Source organism: Microcebus murinus, chromosome 17, assembly GCF_040939455.1.
Source record: "Microcebus murinus isolate Inina chromosome 17, M.murinus_Inina_mat1.0, whole genome shotgun sequence".
Classification (NCBI taxonomy): Eukaryota; Metazoa; Chordata; class Mammalia; order Primates; family Cheirogaleidae; genus Microcebus; species Microcebus murinus.
Genome location: NC_134120.1, coordinates 28,715,941 through 28,738,960, shown reverse-complemented (window position 1 = coordinate 28,738,960; position 23,020 = coordinate 28,715,941).

The window sequence follows — 23,020 nt, the reverse complement described above, 5'->3', positions numbered from 1 at the left end:
GGCTCCTGAAAATCTGTTGATTTCTCAAGGGTATGAATCCAAAGTGGTATTCCAAGTGCCTAGCAGAGCACCTGCTAGGGTTCTAATCAATATTTATTATTTGAATATTTTATATTTATTATTATATATTAATAACAAATAATATTTATTTATTATTAATATTCCTTCTGCTGACCTCACATTGCATGAGAAATGAAAGCATTTGATTTAAAGCTTTTATTTTCTTGAGTATTTCTAAAATGCTAGTAATCCAAAAAATCTTATTAGAAACCCAATAAGTAATCCCTTTTTAGCTATAAATTAATTCATTAGATCTCTTTTCTCTCTTTTTTAAAAAAGACATCTCATTGAGACTTAAGATTTGATCAGGATAACAGGTGAAGTGTGAGGATGTTTAGAGGTTGAGTACTACCCAGCAGAGGTGAGTGTAGATAAAGCAGTAAACAGAGTGGGTTGGTTTTGATAACACTGAAGCCTGGGGTTAGGACAGGGGGCTGTCACTAAAGAGGAGGGAACACTGTTATTCTGATCAGTATTATTGAACCATTTAATTACCAAAACTTACTGAGACGTGGTAGAAAGAATTTCATTAATAGAGCTGATTCTATCAGTAAGTCTTCAGTGACTTTGATAAGTTTTTCTTCTGAACTGCATTTTAAATTTCTCTTCTGTGATACTAAACGCCAAACTTACTACTATAATATTCTATGATTCTGAGAGAATGGTCTCAGAATTTACTTTAGAATTTACTCATTCTAAATAACCAGCAATGGCAAATGTGTGATTGACACAGCCATCACTATTCCTAGCCCTACTTCTATCGCAGGCATCACTAATCAAGTGCTGCATGTTCGCTCACTAATCCGGATGTAGCTTCAGGAATCATCAGCACAGCACATCAAGAGACCTCTGGTTTTCAATCTAAGCTGGCTATGTATGGCAAAATCTCACTGCCACATCAGTTTCCATAAATAAATGCATTTTAATGATGATATCATTATTTGAAATAATTTGGTGTTTTTAAAATTTCCTATTGCTGCTATAACAAATTACCACAGATTTTGTGGCTGGAAACAACACAAATTTATTACCTTATAGTTATTAGGTCAGAAGTCTTAAAGATCAAGGTGTCATCAGGGCTGTATTTCTTCTGGAGGCTCTAGGGCTCTAGGGGAGAAGCCGTTTTCTTTTTCCAGCTTGTAGAGCCCACCTGCATTGTTCGGTAGCGGCCCCTTTTTCACCTTCAAAGCCAGCAGTGTAGCATCTTCAAATCTTTCTGACTTCTGCTTCCATCATCACATCTCCTTCTCTGAATCTGCCTTTCTCTAATAAGAGCCCCTGTGATTGCACTGGGGCCACCAAGACAATCCAGGATAATCTGCCCATGTCAAGATCCTTAACTTAATAACATCTGCAAAGTCCTCTTTTCTATATAAGGTAATATATTCTAGGTTCTTAGGATTAGAACAGGGATATCTTTGGGAGGGCATTATTCTGCCCACCACAGGTGATTAAAGTCTTTCCAGAGCCCCTCTTTTATATATACTTTAGTGCTTATAGCACATTCTTTTAAATATCCTCAAGTATGGAAATCATTGTCAAGGAACCAAATACCTTTTAGAATCAAGTTTAATAGTGAAACTGGGCAAAACTATTTGGGGTCAATAATATTTTGGGTCAATTTTGGTCTATTTTGGGTCAATTTTGAGTTTACCTACAAAGTAATGAGACATGTTAGGTTTTGTAGGTTTACCTACAAAGTAATGAGACATTGGGTCAATAATATTTTGGGTCAATTTTGGGTCTATTTTGGGTCAATTTTCGGTTTACCTACAAAGTAATGAGACATTTTCTTATGGAGCTACTAGTCTGGTTCTGAAAGCATTTCCTAAGGAGGTGACCCAGAAATGTAAGAAAAGAGTCTGTTAAAATAAGTGTACAGTATCCTAAACTGAATATTCTGAATGCCATAGTCATGCAGTCATGCAGATGTGTCATTATCATTCCAAGGGGAGTGCCTGAGTTGAGGGAGGTTGAATTGCTGTTTTCTGTAATGTCACAGTGCCTGACCCATGCATAACACAAAATGATGGAATGAATAAAATAATGAGATAGGTATCCAGTATATGTGGAAGTGAGTTGGCAGTTCTAAAACTTTATAACAATGGAAAACATCTTTATGAGCATCCCAAAGTCTTAAGGAAGACCATGATATTAATAGTTCAAACAAATAAATTATATTTAAAATATTTCTTACCTTGTCATCTTAAGAGTGTAACTCTTAAGAAACAAAGAGGGTTCACTTCTATTGTCTGCTTTGCTATCTTAATCATTTAACAGTTAAAAAAATATAGCATCCTTTGAAAGAAGGAAACATGAGTGCAGTCCTTGGTGATTTTAATCACTTCTTAGCCACTTTCCTTGGAAAGTCCCATCTGCCCTTCTCGTCCATCTGCTGGTTGTTAACACTTAGTCAGTCATTTGACAAATCCAAAATCTGAACTGAGAGGGGGGAGGGGGATGTGAGATCAGGGTTTCTGATGATAAAATGTTGTGATTGACACACACGTGCGTGCACACACACACACACAAATCAAGATTCCCTTGTTCAGGCTTATCTTGAGTAGGATCTGGAGCCAATTTGTCCAGGAACATAATGTCAGAATGACTGAAGGAACGTGTATCATGGCAGATGTTCATGGTTTTGCTAGGCATTTGTTTGCTCAAGAGTCAATTTCCTTTGTTATGAAGGCTGGTGATCAAATTATTTAATTGTTTAATCACCAGTATTATAAAAAAGAGATAAAATTTGCTCGTTTCCTAATGGAAAATGTGGCTGTTGGACTCCTTAGACTGATTTATTTAACACCAATATCCGTCAACATTCAGAACAGATTCTTGAACAGATGGCTTGAATGTACTTAGAAAAGGAAAGGCTGTAGACTAATCTTCTATTTGAAAAGGGTATAGTAACTATCCAGGTGGGTTTCCTTATTTTAGGGCCAAACCATGAAAACCAAAGTCCAGCGAGGTTAAAGGAGCTATCAAAGGCCACTTGTAATGCTTATCAAACATTGTTTACACAGCAGCCTTTTGTCTGGTGAAGTAGAGCACGTCCTTCCAAGTTACCCTCAAAGTCTCTTGCAGTCCATGTTTCTGAGCAGTGGGAACTCCACGTGGGACTTCCAGCTCATGCCCCGCTTCATCTAACAGATTTTCGCTTCAGTTTGAAACTTTTAGCAATGAGATAGATGGCAACTTCAGCTTGAACATAACCAGTGACACGATAGTCTCTTTGGGGCAACACATTTTATTGGATAGTTTTAACTGTTAGACATCATTTATCGTTAGTGTAAATTTTTGACATTTAAATCAAGCTCATTTCTTGTTTTGTAGTCAGGAAATACATAGTCAGGAAATACATAGAATAAATGTAGTGCCCTTTCTAACTGGTAGTCTTTTAAATATCTGAAGACAGGTGCATTCATTAGAAGGAAATCCCTACTATTATATCCATATTTTTTCAACAACTTTTCTCTAAGAGGGAAAACTTATTTCTCCCTCTGAAAGATTTACTAGCATATTAAGAGACTAGCAGCAACAGATAGCATGCAAGTTCAAGATGTAAACACCCCCATAAACAGTAATTGTATGTAAAGTACCTGTACCTATTTCTTTAATTTGAGCCAAAAGTATATTGTCATATGAAAATAGATAACATAAACTTAGACTTTGGCAAATTAGCTGTTCTACTCCTCTGTGCACTGGTGGCATGACATTTAGAATATTGTGCTTTTATCTGATGATCACATTCAAGAAAAACTTTGGTAAAGAGCTTGGAGTCCATGACTTCCTCCCAGGTAACTAAAAAAAAAAAAAAAAAAAAAGAAGAAGAAGAAGAAGAAAAGAAAAAAGAAAAAGAAAAAAAGCTTGGAGTCCAGAGAGAGGCCATAGCAATGATTAGGGTGTCTGGAAACTATGTTACATGAAGAAAAATAAATGGGATGTGAAATGTTTGAATAGGAACAAAGATATTTTAAGAGAGAGACATGGTATTTGCCTTCAAGTAAATGTATTACTATCAGTTAAAATGAGTTGGACTTGGTTTGTATTACTTCAGAGAGCAGAAAGAGACTTTCAGTTGGAAGGTACTAGAAAGCAGATTTTTGTCTTAGTACAAATAAGAAAGAACTTCTTAAAAAGTAAATCTGCCAAGAGCATAATGTTTAAATGACTCACATAAAGGCCAGAATGCCTGGCATGAATAGAGTAGAGAAGATATCTTTTGAGGAAAGACATCCTTTAAGTTTCACCCAATTTAGATGCTAAGTTAAGGAATTACCAAGGATCTACTATGTAAAATGCACTGTTGGATTGTGTGGAGTTTAAAAATGAAGTATACAACAAAGTTTCTTTTTTAATATGCTAATACTCTAGTTTGAGAGTTAAAATATAAAAACATGAGCATCTATAATAGCCTTTTGGAGAATGCACAATACCCAGTTAAGAGGATGGGATAATCATAATAGGCAGAAAGAATGAGAAGAGAATTCACAGGAGAGAAATTGGAAGAAAAAAAAACAAGAATGGTAAAAGAAAGAGAGATGGGACTCATGAGCCAGATGAATTGTGAAAGTCTGACTACATATGCTGTGATTAGAGGTAAATTTGTCCAGGTTACTAGGTTGCTTTGGGAGAGTGAGACGATGACAATGGAAAGATAATTGTGAATAGATTGCAGTATAACTTGAAAAGCATATTTAGGAGTTTGAACTTTATTTTTATGCACTTGGGAACCATTTTGCACCTTTGCTTAGCTGGGGAAATGGTATAATAAAAGTAGTATTGAAAAGAAAAAATCTGGATGTGCTTGAATAAGAAAAATCTGAAAGCAGCAAGCACAATAAAATAGGCTGCAGCCTTGGAGAAGAATAGACAGAATTCTTGGGATGGCAAATATGCTATAGATTGCTTCAACCACTTCAGGCATCAACAATTGCCTTGACACTCATTTAGCAACTTGTCTATGTCAAATAATGAGAGCTACCTCTTTAGAGCCTTTAGAACCTAGCAACCACAGAGCCATAACAATGTTGTTTATCATCTCCTTGTCCAGCCTAATGACACATGATTCTTAGACTGAATGAGGAAAAAAATATGTTGGAATACACAGGAATATTACATTTTTCAAAATAGACAAGGCTTTTAGCCTCCAAAGTCTGAGAACTCATATTTATCAGTAATTAGTTTCTAGAATTGTCAGAGAAAAACGTGTCTTGCTACTCTACTATATTTAGGGGCTTAGTAAAATTTACAAGAGCAGGAATAAAAAAAGTATCTTTCTACTCATCATAATTTCAGGGCATAGGTAAATAAGTAAGATGTTTATATTTATATTTGCTGTGGAAATATAAATGTCAGTAATGGTCACATGGTGTCCAGCTTGGTAAAATCATACTTTCAACCATCATATAACTCTTTCTTGCTTGGAAAATGTTTTTCCACCTGTTTAATTTCATATTATATTTCTAAGATTTACATTCTTTACAAAAGGCTCTCTCATTTCATCCTCATAATAATTCTCTAAGGAATGCAGGTAGAAGCAGAAAAATAACATTGGATTTCAAATCAAGTATCCAGGGTGTAAGTCTCACCTCTGCTATAAACTTGCTATGATGCCTTGGTATAGTCATCTAACCTCTATTCTTCAGATATCTCTCTCTTTACATAAAAAATAAAGTGATACAAATCAAAACTCAAGCAAACAAATAATGTTACTCTATTTCAAAGGTGGCTGTGAGAATCAGAGGGTATAGAAAAAGATAGGCTATCATTTTGCTAAATACAGTACCTGTACTCATGGCTGTTATTATTTTCAGAATTAATTAATACCAGTGTAGGAGGATAGATTAAAAAGCATGAGAAAGAATTGTGAAGGTTGTCCTGAACTCCTTTTTTTCCCCCTCACCTACAGCACTGAAAATAGCTAAGCAAGTCATTGTGAAATTCTTGGAATCTTTACACTTTGAGATCAAAGATAGCTGAGTAGAAGAAATAGGTCTGTGCACATGTACTCAGTGAGGGGGACTATATCAACAGGGGTGGTCTTATCAAAGGCAATCCTTGAATTATATTTTTTCATTAAAAATTAACAATGGCCAAGCTATACAAGTTGTGTTAAAACACCAAACAAAACAAAACAAACAAAAAAACAAACCAAACTGGGCATTGGGGATTTACCTCGTGACTAGAAGCATTCTCGGCTGCTAATACAGAGTATTAAAACATGTTAATCTCATAACTAGGCACTTTTTATGTATATAGAAATATCCATTTTGAAGAAAGTCACATGCACCAGTTTTCTATGCCGCATCACATATTTATTACCAAAAATTAGTGAGTTATTATTGTTTCACATGTCCATGGTCCAGGAGTCTGGGCACAGCTTAGCTGGGTGTTCTGATCATGGTCTCACAAAGCTGCCATCAAGATGTCAACTAGATTATGTTCTTATCTGGAGGTTTGACTGGAGGAGAATCTGCTTCCAAGCTCTTTCCGTACATTGGCAGAATTCATTTCCTTAAGGCTGTGTGACTGAGGAACCCGGCTCCTTATTGGCTATTGGCTGCCTTCAGGTCTTAGGGGACACTGGCTGTTCCCTGTCACATGGGCCTGTCCATATGCAATTTGCAGCATGGCTGTTTGCTTTCTCAAGGCCAGCAGGATAATGTCTCTCTCTGGTCTATTAAAACATTCTTATTTAGCATAAAGAAATCATGGGAGTGATATCCCACCACCTTTGTCATATTTATTGGCTGGAAGCAAGTCACAGGTCCTACTTGCACTCCAGGAGAGGGATCATACAGGTAATAATACCCAAGGATGGAGAGCATGCAGGCATCTTAAAATTCTGCCTACCATGGCACTAAGCCAAGCCAAAGTAGCTCTGATTCACATTAAAGAAACTATTTATTTTAAATTGTATTCACAGTTTATATATTATGTATTTAAAAACCCTGGCCACATTTCTTCTGCTTGGAATATATACTGCCAGTCTGAGGTTTGTTATTTTGAAGTATTCTCAGGTTTTTGCACCTTTGTGAAGTCATTGCACTGCTACAAAATAGCAGAGAGAGAGAGAGAGAAAGTGAGCTAATGAGACACACACAAACACACACACAAACACACACACAGAGACAAGAGTATTTAAGAAGTAATCATAGGCAAGGAAGAGAGGAAAATTTTGTTGGGATAAGAACAACTGTGTTTGTCAAAGTTTCCCATTGAAGTTGCCTACTTCAGTTTTTCAACTTAATCTCTCTCCTAAAGAATCCAGCTTCCTTTTCTCAGCTACCTTCAAGTCAATTTAATATAGCTGTATCAAACTCTATGCAACAGAGTTGCTGATTTAAATTAATCATTGAGTTTGGAGAATCAAGAGCTTCTTAACTATTTTAAAATGAATCTGTTTTACTAAGTGATAGATTGTTTTTCTAATTATGACACTGATGTATACATGAGTTCTATCTCCCTCTCTTATCTCTCAAAACTCCAAACAGTCTTTACTTACATCAACCCCAATTAAAATCTGAGTAATGCAATTTCAGAAAAATTTGAAAATGGGATAACTAGCTCAGAATAAATTGAGCCAGGGATTCATTAGGTAGGGAAACTTCTTGCTTCATGTGGTACCCTAAGTCACCTCTCTCTTGCTCAGTTGGAATCAGTCACTGAGATATCTCGATTTTTTTTTTCAGCCATTCACTCTTCAAGAAGTAATTTCAGGTGCAAGTATATTTATAGTAGGCTGTGTAATGAGAAGGGAGGGAATTGTTAATCTCTCTTTCAATGAGAATATCTAATAGTGTCAGAGGAGAAAGAAAATTTCTGTCTCTTAAGTTTTCCCACTTTTATTAGTTAATTTCAGAAATTAATTTATTTACAGAATTTATTTATAAATATAGTTATATTTATAATTTAAAGTTAGATTTTTATCTTTCATTCATAGATTGTATGAGAATAAACCTAAGACATCCTAAATGGTAGTTTTTTAGACTTCTGTGTCCTGTTTTCCTCTACGTGACCTACTAGCAGTATTAATATCTGCTTAGCTACATTCCATAAGTATTCTTCAGGGTTCGAATTAATTTCATTGTGATGTTTATTTAATTGTAGCAATTAACTTAAATTTTATAGTTGGTTATTCAAAATGCATGCTTGTTTTTTAATTTAAAAAGGAAAGAGAATATTTATTGTGTAATTGACTCCTTGTGTAGCCACTGCGATTTAATAGCAGGGTAACCGTTGTTTTTTTTTTTTTTTAATTTCAAGATATTATGAGGGTACAAATGTTTTTGGTTACTTGGATCACTTTTGTTATGCTTGAGTCAGGGTTATAAGTGTGCCTATCACTCAGATAATGTTTGTTGTGTCCATTAGGTAGCTTTTTGCCCATCCTTCTTCACCTCTCCTCCCTGCTTGATTTCCACTAAATTTTACTTCAGGTTGTAATGGGCAACCTTGTCTGGTGCCAGTCATAAGTGGGAATGCTTTCAATGTTTCCCCATTCAGTATGATGTTGGCTATGGGGTTTGTCAAGCAGTTAGTCTGACGGGTTTTCTTTTGTAAGTTATTTGATGGTTTTGCCTCATGAGTCACAAGAGTTCCTTCTTTGTGTTGATTTTGGCCATTCTAATGACCATGTGTTTTGATGATTGCCTCTGTGGAATGAATCTCTCAGTTGTTTATTGGGCTTCTTGTACCTGCATGTCTAACTCTGTAGCAAGACCACGGAAGTTCTCAATTATTCCCTCAAATAGGTTTTGTAGCCCTTAATGATTTTCTTATTCACCTTCAGGAATTCCTATAATTCTTATATTTGACCACTTTACGTAATTCCTATATTTATTGTAGGCTTTGTTCATTTCTCTTAATTCTCTGTTTTTTTATTTTGAATGAGTTAATTCAAATGAGCTATCTTCAAGCTCGGAGATTCTTTCTCCTGCCCGGTCTACTGTATTCTTAAAAGCTTCCATTGTGCTTTGTATTTCCTTGAATGATTTTTTTCATTTCCAGAAGTCCTATTTTTTTTTAAATATGTCGATCTCTTTAGTGAATTTTTCATTTATTTCCTGAATTATTTTTCTGGTTTTTTGGTTTTTTGAGTTTTTTTTCCCATTTTCTCTTGGATTTCATTGAGCTTCCTTACAATTCATATTTGGAATTCTTTGTCATTTCAATATTTCATTTTGGTTGGTATTCATTGCTAGAGAGCTGGTGGTCCCTTTTGAGGGTGTCCTTTTGCTCTAATTTTTCATACTTCTGAAGTTCTTGTGCTGCTTCTGTTTCATATGGAGCAGGTGCCACTTATTTTTGGATTTTATTTGGTTAGATGGGACTTCCTCCCCCACCCCCATTTGTAAAGGAATGTCTACAGCATATGTTGGGAAAGGACCTTTGGCTTTGCTTGTGGGTGCTTTGATAGGGGGTCTAGGTTCTGGATAGATTCCTTGGTTATAGATATCCTCAGTGTGGTGGTTTTCTCAGTTGCTAGTTGTTTATAGGCTGCAGTAGTGGTGAGCTATGTGTGTGTGAAGATTCCCTGTCTCTTTTTGATGAGGGAGGATGAAGGTCTTTGAAATCTTTTCTCTTTCCTCAGTCCTGTGGTCTTCTTAAGTGTGAATTGTATTGGTGTGCCCAGTTTATTTTCTGAGACAGTAGGTGGTACCGTAGGTCCAAGTAAGAATCAACCACATCCTGTATTATTGGGTCCACAAATGCTGTAAAGGGCTGTACAAATTGACCTCCCTATCAGTAGGTGACATTTGCTGGAAGAAACAAGCTGCAGTGTTGTTTTGGGACTTCTGACTGGCTCTAGCCCCTCATGATAAGCAATCAAATATCCTAGATGATGATCATTCCTGGAACTTCCAAGTGAGTTCTTATTCACTGCCATGGTAGAGGCAAGTGAGGGACTAAAGGTGGGTAGGGCTGGGTTGAGTGAGTCTGCCCTCAGATTCCACAAAAGCTGGTAAGGTAGCTATCTCAGCAGGGTCAAAGGTCTGCTCCCAGCATCTGGGGAAAGCCTCCAGGGAGGGGATGCAGTGGCTCCACCCATCCATGAAAGTCTGCTTGTAGAGGCCGGGCTGTTGGCAGTCAGGAGCAGGTTTTATTCTTCTCTTCCCTCCTGCACAACAATCTCCCTCTGGCATCTGTCAGCAGGCAGGATCTCAAACTAGCTGAGCTCTCTCACAATGGCACTGTAGGCAGGAGCTTCCCTGTCCAGGATCCTGCTCTGAGCTGAGAGCACAGCTTTCCTGTGGGGGGAGGGGTGCTCCTTGAGTGCACTGTGGCTGGGACCCACACTGCACTCTATTTTCAGTTCTACCCAAGTGGGCTCCCTCTCCTCCCTAGATTATTTCACATATCTTCCTTCTGTGCCCACAAGCAAAGCAATCTTGTCCTGGGGATATGGAATCTGGCCTGCAGACATGTCCCCAGGTCCCTGAAAATCAATCCCTGACCATGCCAGGGATAGTTGTGCTGGTCTCAAGTTGCCTATGGGATGCTCAAGCAGTTTGATGTCTCTCCACTTCGGGGTGTGCCCTGCTCTGATGGAGCAGCCAGGCAAGCAGCACTAGGGAGCTCATAGTCTGAGCACCCCTTAATCATCTGTAAGTCTTTGAGAGAAAAGGTTTGAGCCACTCTCTCTGTGGAAGCCCCAGTGTGGTGTATGCACCAACAGCAAGGAAGCAGCAGCTCCTGAGAGCCTTGGCTCAAATGTCTCTCTTGGCAGCTGCAGTCAGGGGAGGGAAAGGAGAGAAAAAGAGAGGAAAAGAGTCTAGATGGAGGAAAGCTACCACACTGGTCATCTCTGTCCTTCTCTCTGGAGGGCAGCCTACCTGGAATGTTCAGGCTCTGGGGTCACACAGATACTCCAGGCCCTACCAGCCTCCTGTACTCTGGGCCAGAGTTTCGAAATGTTTGTGTAGGAATGAGCAAGACAAAAACTGAGGGGTGAGAGGACAAAGGTGGTCAAAAGTGTGTGGGGAATCAATATGGCACCTGCCAGTTCTGCTCTGGTCTGTGATGACAGAAAGTGACCCAAGGGGGCTGGCAGGCTGGTGCTTTGTTCTCAAGAAGCTCCCAGTTCACTGGCTGCAGGAGATTTTGGGCTGGTGAGGGTAGAAAGGCTTTCCAGCATGTCTGGAGCCTGCTGACTTCCAGAGATATGAGAGAGGGAAACAAACTGTTCCACCTACCCTTTTCACTGGACTTCAAGCCTCTCAGGGGTTGTCGTCTGCTGACATTTTGCTCCTTCTTGTTCTGCTCTGCAACTTCTTCCTGCGGAATCTCTTGTAGCTTCTGGCACTTTTCCTGTGGAATTACACCTGATCTATGATCAGGTGTAATTTGTTTGTTTGTTTGTTCCTTTTTCATCTAAAACTTTTCCTTCTTTCTGAGATGATCTGGCAGCTGGTGTCTCTGGTCAGCCATCTTCTGTTAGGGCAACTGTTGTGATGCAATTTTCCCAGAAGGCCCAGTGGCTTAACTAGAATTTTCTCCCTCTTAGTATAGCTGAAATGTTGTCATTAATCATCCATGAATACATTTATTCTTTCCATAGAGTTATTCCATAATTATTTTGGTTATTATATGTGCCCAACTCTATGAGGAGCTTAAAGGTAGTGAAATCGGGAATGGGTACACAATACGAAAAGAGAGAGAGCCTGACATTGAGTAGCCCAAACCTACTGAGATCTGTAGAAACACAAATTTCCATTAATAATTGTTACAGAGTGCAATGAGTTAGGTAATAGAATTACATGAAGAGTATAATGGTAGTATAGAGAAGGAATCAATTCACTCAGCCTGGAGAAGATTAGACAAATTTTCAGACAAGGTTGAGATGTTCACTAGACATTGAAGGATTGGAAGAAAATTCCCTCACAGGACACCACCCAGGCAAAGACACATAGATGTGGCAGAAATGGTATATTCCATGAATGGCAAATGGTTCTTTTTGAAGATGGGAATTTGGGGCTAGGGATCAGGGAAGGTCTGGTACACAGGTTGAGTCCAGCTTGTAGAAGTGTGGAATATCCTGGTACCATGAGGTTTTTTTGTTTTTGTTTTTGTTTTTGCTTAAGAAGGAGAATGATGCCTTGAGGAAGAAATGGAGGAATCCATAGGGTAGGGTTAATTGAAGAACAAAATGCTATGGAGGTGTTGTAGAGTCCTGGCTTTGAGAATGATGGAGGTGAGACAGAAAGAAAGAGATAAGGATGAATACAGATAAAGGTGAGTTTTAAGCTGGAAAGCTGGGCAGTAGAAGAAGATTATAAATTGGAAATTTGTTTTTCTGCTCTTTAATAGCACCCTATTAAATCCAAATCCATTTTAAGTGTAATAGAAATATATTTTCAGTTAATATCTTGCATGTAATTCACTAGCAGCTGAGAGCAAGGCCCTTTTATAATGGTTGATGAGACAGCAACCTGCCTGGAGCAGCAAGGGTGACAGAATGGGGGGTGAGGGTATGGCAAAGAGATGAGAGAGGTACCTGGTAGGAAAAATTGGAAGCCTTGATAGTTAAAATTCATCTCTTAGAAAGCCTTTTAAGAGCTGATTCTAGGCTGGGCATAGTGGCTCATGCTGTAATCCTAGCAATCTGGGAGGTAAAGGCAGTAGTATAGCTTGAGGTCAGGAGTTCAAGACCAGCCTGAGCAAGAGAGAGAGAGAGAGAGAGAGAGAGAGAGAGAGACCCTGTCTCTACTAAGAATAGAAAAAAATTAGCTGGGCTTGGTGTCATGCCTGTAGTCCTAGCTACTCGGGAGGCTGAGGCAGGAGGATCACTTAAGCCCAGGAGTTTGAGCAGTGAGCTATGATGACATCACTGTCCTGTAGCCCAGGCAACAGAGGGAGACTCTATCTCAAACAAACAAACAAACAAACAAAAAATAGCTGGTTCTAATTCTTCAGATGTAGTATTGGCTACCATACCAAGTGTGTAGGAACCTGAAGACTAGTGTGCAGATGCTTGTCAGCTCCTCTTAAGCACGATTGGGCCATTAATTCCTGATTTACTTCTGCTGGACAGTAGGAAGCCAGTCAAGATATTTGTGCACTGAGAAGAGTTCTACTTTGCCCAGCTTGCCTTAACTGTGATTTCTACTGATACTGGGACTTTACAGGGTTTTATTATGATTGGGGAAGCTGTTATACACAAAATTTCAGGGTTTTGATGCAGCTTGAATCATTATAGAAGTATTTAACAGGACTTAAATGATCCTAAGTGCCCTCTACATTTTATTGTGAATCCCTGGGATTTCATGGAAAAGAGGAAAACACCTCATTAACTAGACTTTTGATTTTATATGGTGTTGAGGGGGTTACAAGCTAGTACCCATAAAATAAGTGTGACTAATTTTTGAGTGCTCTACTTTTGCTAGAGAGTCTGTGTCGGTATCCTAGTTTTGTCAATTGCAGTTCTTTAATTTTTGTTTGAAGTAGTGAGAACTGAGTAAAGTAAGGTATTTGAAAAACCTTTGTAAACATCAAAGAGTTGTACATATATAACACATTAGCAGTATTACTGCTTTTATTTGTGAGACACTCACATCATGTGCCACATCTAACGCATATGTGCTAGAAATTGTTTATCTCAGACTTAAATACAAACAGAATTCATATTCCATATTTTAAAAATCAAGGTTGTTTTTATTATAAAGTTAATGCCTGCTTATTATAGATAGTTTACTAGATATAAAATAAAGAAAAAAGTTGTGTGTCTATCACTCGAAGCCAACACATTTGGATCTGTTTTTCTTTAGAGATTTCCTGTGAAAATGTGTAGTTTGTTTATTTTACATAGTTGTGATCATACTTTCTATAATTTTGAATTCTGACTTTTTCATTTAACACTGTACCATAAGGATACTCTCATGTTATTTTAACCTTAAAGAAACATTGTTTTTAGTGATTTCATAAAATTCCAAGCATTGGATATGTCATAGTTTGTTTATGAGTCTCATAAGATATTTAGGGGTCTGTGTTTTTTGCCATTATAAGTTGCTCCTATTTTAGAATATTTTAAGTTATTCTTATGTTAGGGTATATCTGACTTTAAAAACACAAAACTCAGAATAAGGTGGGTAATTATAGGAATGGTACAAAAAATGAGGCTCCATATAAATACTTTTGTCTTTTTCTCTTGATGAAGAAGAAGAAGGAGAAGGAGAAGAAGGGGAGGGGGAGGGGGAAGAAGAAGACCAGGAAGAAGAAAAAAAGGAGGAGGAGGAGAAGGAGAAAATAATTTATTAAATGGAACTATCTAGATCAAAGGTGGACAAACTTTGTCTCTAAAGGACCAGATAGTAAATATTTTTAGGCTTTGTAGGTCGTATGACCTCTGTTTCAACAATTCACCTTTGCTTTGTCATGTAGAAACAGTCACAAACAATACATAAATGAATAAATGTGACTGTTCCAATAAAACTTTATTTACAAAAATAGGGGTAGGCTGAATTTGGTCCCTGGGCAGTAGATTGCTGGCCCCTGCTCTAGATTATGGTTCCAGTTATATATGTTTTGACTATGCCATATAGAGCTTAAAAATATGGATTTCAAGCCTGAGAGATGTATTGTTTAAAGCATAGCTAGAATAAGGTCCTTGGAGTGATGAGCCTTGTTAGACACTGTTCTTAGAGGAGGACATACACAGGGGGAGACATTCTTCACATATTTAGTCTACATAACAAATATTTACATAGCCCTTTGTATATGTCAGACACAGTTCTAAGTGCTTTAAGTATATCTATTTGATGAAACTTTGTTAAACTGTTGAATTTGTCTAAAGCCAAGCTTACTTATTTACTCTTTTTGATTCTTTAAAAATCCTCCCTCCCCAGCATAAATGCTCCAGTGACCTTAATTTCTCCCATTTTTCCAAACCTGCTGTTAGGAGAGGATGGTATAGGTCATTTACACCAGCTGTAATGGTAATAAGCATCAGGAAATAGTACTCTTGGCAAGCTTTCCCACTAACAGTGGAATTTTAAATAATCTCTCTTTGTTTCTAATGCTCATTTACAAAATAGGGGCATTGATTAGATGAATGGTTTTTACAGCTCACTGTAAATCAGAATCACCGTGCAGGATTTAAAAATATCTCTAGTTTTTACATATCTCTAGAGTATTCTATGATTAGTAAGCCTGTTAGGTTCTCATGAAGCTAGCCCAGTGGTCCTCAATCTTGCTGCACATTGCAATCACCTAAGAAGTTTTACAGATACTGATACCTCAGTCACATCCACTAGAGATTCTCATTTCATTGGTCTAGGATATGGTCTTGGCATTAGGATTTTAAAAGCTACCCAGGTGATTCTACTGTGCAGCCGCTGAGCTAGTCTGAAGCTAGATCATATGATTTGTGTTTGCAAATGAGTCTGGAAGAATTTTAATATATTTTCCCCCATTATAAAGAATCTGTGACTTCATATTATTAACCCAACATAATACAACAGAATATGGCACTTCGGTTATTATAACCATGGTTATCTAAAGCCATGCTCAAGTTACTATTTAGTGCCTAATAGAATCTATAATGTAACTCAAGACCTTCTCGTAGAAATCAAAATGTAAATGTAGTGTGTTGAATAACTATTTTTAGATCACCTGAAGTAATGTCTTAAGACCATGTTAAAAAGAAGAGTCTGTTGCTGATTGTTTAAACTGAATTCAGTTAGAAGACACCTTGATTTGTGCATTTGAGGCTGGAAAATTCCATAATTGATTCCTCAGTACACTAATTCATATCCTACATCGGTATAAGAAAGATACCACATTCTGTGCTATGGAGGACACCAAACTGAAGAAAAAACATTTCAATAATTCTAAACTTTCTACTTTGATTTTTAGATACTTATTTTTTAAGCTTGATTCCTCAGCTGATCAGATGAATTTATTCAACTTCAATACAAAGAAAGACAAACCTATTATAGTTTGAAGTGAGTAGATATTGTACTGTACAGAACAGCTAACTATTTGAACACAAACACTAAACCTATAAACACCACAGTAGAATTTGGCCTTTTTTGAATAGATTTGAATCACCTTATGAAAAGGATGGTTTCTCTTGTGTGCTGACATGAAAAGAGAGTTTGGTGACCACACACCCATTTCAGTCCAACTGAACTGCTCTTTCTCCTTCTTTGCATGTATAGTTGGGAGAACTTTGACTTGATATACTTCAGTCATCTGATTTCATCCTATTGTATGCTCCAAATTGTCACTGCTTGAATTTCCTGATCATGCACATTTATGTCAAATGAGCAATGATATAATATGGTTTATGTTGGTCACAATACATTTTACTAATTTCATAAAACAATTATGGGTCCCATAGAATTATTAAGGACCTGAGTCACTTAAATTTTTTATATAATAATCTGTTGTATTATTAAGAGGAAAATTAAATGGCTAGGATGCTATTTGTAAATTGATGTCTTAGGACATATCATTTGAGATTATCATGTGTCTACTAACTATAGATTTTACTACTTTGTACCTTAAAGTCATTTTATAAAACATACTATCAATATTATAATGTGGGCTTATTTTAGAATCTTACTTTGAATTGTATTACAAAAGAAATGTATAATCTGTAGAAAATACTGACAAGTAAAACAAATCCCAAAGATAATTACTTCTAAAAATTTGAAATGTGTAATTTCAGATATAAAATATTTTTATGGAAAACTGAATCACTCCATAGGTGCTTATTATTTTTAGCTTAGATTTTTTTATTTAATAGCATGCTGTGAATATATTTTCATACCTAAAATTAGTTACTACGTGATAATGGCTGATATCCCATTTTATGTTTACACTGATATTTATGTAAGCAATCCTCTAGATTATTTTAGGGTGTTTAAATTATTAAACATATTATTAACTTCCTTGGGTTCAATGATTAAAACTGGAAATGATGAGTCAAAGAAAATTCATTTTAAATTCTTTTAAGCTATAAGTCAAAAATGACCCCCAGAGAATAATACAATTTATTCTCACTTCATAAGTATAGAAGTGTCCATTTGATAGGAAAGAGGTAACACATTATTTCATTTACATTTCTTTCGCTACTTACAATTTCTACGTTTTTTTTTTTTTCATATGCCTATATTTAGTTGGTATTAATTCTTTGGTATAATTCCTATCTATATCTTTGTTCTTTTGTCTTTTGGTGGGTTTATAATTTTTATTTTCTAGAACTGATATTTATAACATATTAACTGTAGCAAATTGTTTTGGTGCTCTGCATCACATACTCTTGACCTACCTCTGACTTCAGCCATAGCTGTGGATGCTGGTTCTGTGCAAGGTCAGATTCTCCCTGCCGTGCACATCAGGTCTTCCTGCCTTCTGTTTCAGAGAATTCTCCAAAGTCTTGCAGTCTGCTTGGATGGAGGGAGGTATGAATAATCCTCAGCCAGTTAGGGATGAGAGGCAGTGGATCAACGCCCAGCATACCTACACTGGATGGCTAATTCTGGGAAACATGTGCTCAGAGGACCCAGTGACGCCCATTGCCTGCAACAGTAACCTGTTCTATGCCAAGTGTATTAGTTTCCTCTTGCTGCTAAAATAAATCGCCACAAATTTAGTGGTTTAAAACAACAAAAATTTATCTATCTTATAGCTCTGGAAGTCAGAAGTGCATAATGGGTTTACTGGGCTAAAATAAAAGGGTCGGCAGAGCCACATTCCTTTCTGGAGGTTCTTGGGTAGAAGCCATTTCCTTGCTTTTTTCATCTTCTAGGAGCTGACTGTATGTTCCTCAGCTGATGGTCCAGAACTCCATGTTGGGGTTTGAATGTTACTTGCTGTCCTAGCACCCTGAAGAAAGTGAAAAATATTGATTTTATAAGACTGAGTCATGTTCTGCCTTAGGTAGTCTAGCAAGTTTAGTCTGTTGAAGATCCAAGTCAGTAAAAAGTTAGGTGGGCTGGTGTCTAGGGAGAGAAAGAATGTCTTTGGAGTCAAACATAAATTTGAAGTCTAACTCTTGTACCCACTGGTGTGTATTATTAGGTAATTTACTTCACCTCTTTGAACCTCAGTTTTCTCACCTGGTAATTGGGGATGCACCCTAATCTATTTTATGGGGAAGAAGTAATTAAGGAATGCGTGGAATAGCATATAGAGTACGGCATCTGACAAATCCCATGGGGTAATTGACCGGTTGCCACTTTAGAACATTACTCCAGCAAGTCTCCCCTCTCCTTCCTGTATCATAAACTTTTCTCTCTCTACTGCCTCATTTAAATCAGCATATAAAGTGGCATTATTTCTTCCACCTAAAAAAAGGCTCTCACTCAAGCCACACATTTCCATTAAGATACCACCCACTTCTCTGCCGCCTTTTTCATTCATGGTAATATTCTCCAAAGAGTAGTCCACATTCTGTCTGCAGTTGTTCTTTCTTTTCTCTCTATTCCTCCCTCATTGACATATAATTTATACACCATAAAATTCACACGTTTTGCATGTACAAATCAATGATTTTAGTGAATAAATGTTCATGGAAGGATGCTGTTGAATGATGTAGAGAACATTTTTGTTGCCTCCCAGATCACCTTGGATCCCCTTTAGCAGATCTGTGAACTGCCTCCCAGCTTCAGTGAGGTTTGCTACTAACTGTTGACACCTGTGACCTTGAGTGAGCTCATCCTGAGTATTAGAAATACTTTGCTTCTCTGGAGAGCAGGCAGTGGCTGGGAATTCATCACCATCCTAAGCCTGAAACCTAGGCCATCCTAGACGGTGGCTAGTTGCTGAGTACTAAAGCCCAGATCCTTCATCTCAAGGTGAGACAAACTCTAAGGTGGGCTTTATATTCCACATCTCCCCAGGGGATCAGGCTGAGGCTGAGACATGCTTAGCTTCTTACCCTTTATTGTTCTGATCCCCCTAGTCCTTAACTGCTTTCTCCTGGGGATAGTTCCTAGTAAACCTTTGACTTAAACCCTTTGCCCTGAGTCTGCTTCTGGGAGGTAGCAGAAGCAGAAGCTACCTCCCAGACCTCAACATATGGCTAAATGTCAGAACTGGTCACACCCACAAGCAGGATTTATGTTGCAGGCATGGAGAGAGCAGGCATGCCATCCAAACAGCAGTCCCATCAATGTGGCATCCTGAGGTGGGAGACACTTAGGAGACACAGAGAGAACCAGGGTCACAGGCAAGCAGTGCGGGCAGTTCCTCTGAACAGTGATTGAAGCAGATGGCACCCTGGCCTTACACATCCTCCACTTTCACCATCTCTTGCTAGACCGGCTAGGTAACTGATGTAAGGTGCTCTGCACTAACTAGTTTGTATTCGGGTCTTCTCCACATTTTATCAATGTGAGGCACCTCCTTGGAGTTTTTAGATCTCCTTATTTAAAGTCTTTTTTCCCTCCCCAGGATCTTCACTCCCTGACCTTGGCCTTAGGAGTTATCTAGTTTCAGATAACTTGAGTTATCTGTGAGATCTTGAGTTCAACTTTATATTACACAAGGCAATATGCAAAATGGCAGAGGACATGCACTTCTGGGAGAAGCACATCCATGAGGGAGGTAGGGAAAGAATAAATACTTACATAGCAAGTTGGGCTCTGCTCATCTCCATAACTCACAAGGGGATCCTGATTTTAACTCAGTCTAGGTCAGGCAGACCTGAGATAGGTTTAATAGGTTCTGTTTAACATGGCAGGTAAGCATATATCTTTAAAACATTGCCAATGAATTTGAATGGGTGGCTATTTAAGGATTTAAAATTCAGTTTTATAGAATACTTACTCATGGAGAAGAACTATTATTATATTATGCTTTTTGCTATTTTCTGTGTGTTGAGTTGTACCCAACAGCGTATTCACTGGAGTTGACCCTTTAGGGGGTTATATTTTTGATTCTCTGCACTATTCTGTTTGCATTAGACAATTATTCATTACATGCTTATCATTAACCTGCCTGTGTCAAAGTAGCATGTTCCGCTCCTAAATCATTGACCTTTAGAGCCAGGACCCTGTTTGATGAATCTCTGACTTGCTATTTAATAATTGTTTGTAGCAATTTATCAGCAATATTTTCAAATTAATTACTACTCTTTGGTACCCTAATTTGTTCCTCCTACATTTTTCAGTAAAATCCCTCATTTGTAACGAATTATTTGGATATGAATGGTGAAAGTTTCATATGGCTCAGTGATATTGAAGGTGTTATTCTATCATCCCGGCCATTTATAGGCAAGTTCTGAAAGAGGCTTCCTGGGTTGGGGGTGAGTATCAGGGTCTGGGGAAAACAGGGTGGGATGATAAATGACACTTCATTGCTGAATTAAATCACAGTTACCAGTTTTAATAAAGAAAACCAACCTGGCATTTGCCAACTGTTTGGGCAGCATCTTCCTTGATATTTTCCCTGCCAAGGTTTCGGACCGCTAAGCAGCTACTGCACTCCAGCTCTGCTGGTGGCCAGGAGGCAAGTCATCCTCTTTCCTGTGTGGTCAGGGCCCAGATGTCTCCTTGACAGATAGGGCTTAGCAGTGATGAGCAAAGGGTCCTGTGAGCTCCAAACCTCTCTTCTGTGACACAGGATCTCTCTGGTGCCTACAGAGGGTGTTGCAAAGGGGCAGAAATTCCTGACAAGGTCAGGGCCAAGGGGAGTGAGGGAATACATCTTATCACTGTGGTGGTATGAATAAAGAGCCCTGAAATGCCAGTGTCCTCATTAGTGGTGCAAGATTTTTGGAGGCTCCAGCTGCTTCCTCATGTGCCTTAGCACTGCCCTCCTCAAATGACAAGGGTTATTTGTTTTGTTGTGTTGGTTGTCTGTGAGAAGCCTTCATTCCCACTGCTCCATCTTATCTACTCTCTTTTTGTATTGTTTTTGTCCTTGCTTCTTCCTTCTTGACAATTGTTCCCCATGTTGTCTGGACTTTTAAAATGGTGCTAAGGAAAGAACACAGGTAAGATAGAGCGGAAGTAGGACTCTGTTTTTGACAATCATGGAAACGTAGAGGAGTCTATGTCTTTGATACCTCCTATGTGTTGCACACTCTGCCAACATATTACATGTGTAGACTCATCTAGCCTGAAATATTATTTCCCTCAATATTATGGGCAAATAAACATGGTGGGTACTTTATCCATGGTCTTCCAACTACAGGGCTTCTTTATTGCAAAGCCTCCACTTGCTGACTAGTTCCTGCCATCCCCCATGCTGAGATCTGACACAGTCTCACAGAGAGGGATTCCCTGCCTGATGACCAAGAGCTTTGTGGTGAGAAGCTTTGGCCACATTTGGTGAGAAGCAGACAGGACCTAGAATTGGAAGATTTGGGTTGGAATTCCAGCTCTGGCAGTCATTAGCTGTGTAACACTGGATGAGACAACACAAGGTAAATCTGAAAGCAATAGACACATGCAAGATAATCAGTAATTTGAAACAATCTATTGATGTGTGATCTTGAGTAAGTAAGTTAATATCTTTATTTTCAGCTGCATCACCTAGAAAGTGAGGCTAGTTGTGTTTATGAGTGCACAGGTTCAGAGATGCTTGGATGCTTAGCCCTTGGCTTTCTGCAGGACTAAAGAGTGAATAAACTTGAATGTTGACTTTCTCATTCTCCCTTTTTTGATGGTTTTATGCTCTTCATGGCCCAGTAACACCATGCTCTCATTCATATTTTTCTTTTTTCTTACAAGAATTCAGTTTCATCTCTTTAATTCCCATTGAAATTTGACTTCTTTCAAGGATTATGTGTTTGAACGAGGGTTATTATAAAGGAAGACCTTAGTCTCTAACAGCTGGTTGGGAGGGTACTCTTGAGCGTAGCAGGCTTCTCTTGGTTTTCCTAGATTATTCCAGGCAATTCAACACCCTATGTAAGGCTGAGTCTTATGGTCCTAAGTCTGTCAGGCTGAAAACCACTGTGAGTCAAATAATGACAGTACCTAAGACTTTTGGGGTGCTCTCCGTGTGAGAGGCATTGTTCTCAGGCATCACGTGTATCACTTCATTTAATTTTCAGACATGACTACAAGATGGGTGCCGATATTTATCTCCATTTTCCAGATGAAACTGAGGCATTGGTAGGTTAAGTAATTTGACTAGTATAAGTCAGATGCAGGGCTTTACCCCAGCAGTCCCAGTGCATGCTGTTCACACTTGGCTCCACTGTCTCAGGATAAAACTAGGATAAATCATTAGATTGCCATATTTGCTTTGTTGTAAACAGAAAACAGAGATTAGTAACTTTAAAGAAAGGGATACTTAAAAGTGGTTAGTTTTCCTTGAAAGAAACTTATAGTACAATATTAAATTCTCCTTTTGAAATTCATCAATTTCAAAGAATATTAAGAATCAATATGAATCCACAATTCCTTATCCATAATGCCAAGATCCAAAAAGTACCCCAAAGCAAAAGTTTTCACAAGTTTGTGGCAAAATGTTTTGACACCCAAACCTGAACTGAATTGGAATGAGACTATATATAGTTTTATACCACTTAGTGTGAATATGTATATATTTTGCTGCATAAAAATTAATGTGTTTAATTGTGCTTAAATCAAACTTGGTATGTTATGTAATATATAATATATTCACAATATTATCTTTGTGAAATAAAAAAATTCATAATCCGAAACATAAATGTCTGAAAGAGTTCATAAAAGGGCCACTGGATCTGTATATTAATACATAGTACAAACAGACCCCAACTTACAATGGTTTGGTTTAATTTTTTTTTTTACTTTATGATGTTGCAAAAGTGATAGTGTTCAGTATGATCCTCGATTTAATACAATAGGCTTATTGGGATGTAACCTGACTGTAAGTTGAGTGGTATCTGTATAAATTATGCTGGCTGAAGGATCTCATTGTTTACTGTGTGGTGCTGAAAAGGTTGAGTATAATGTAGTTTGTCTGGAATGGAGTTGCTAGAATCACTGATCAGATCCTATTAGAGAATGATGCTTCC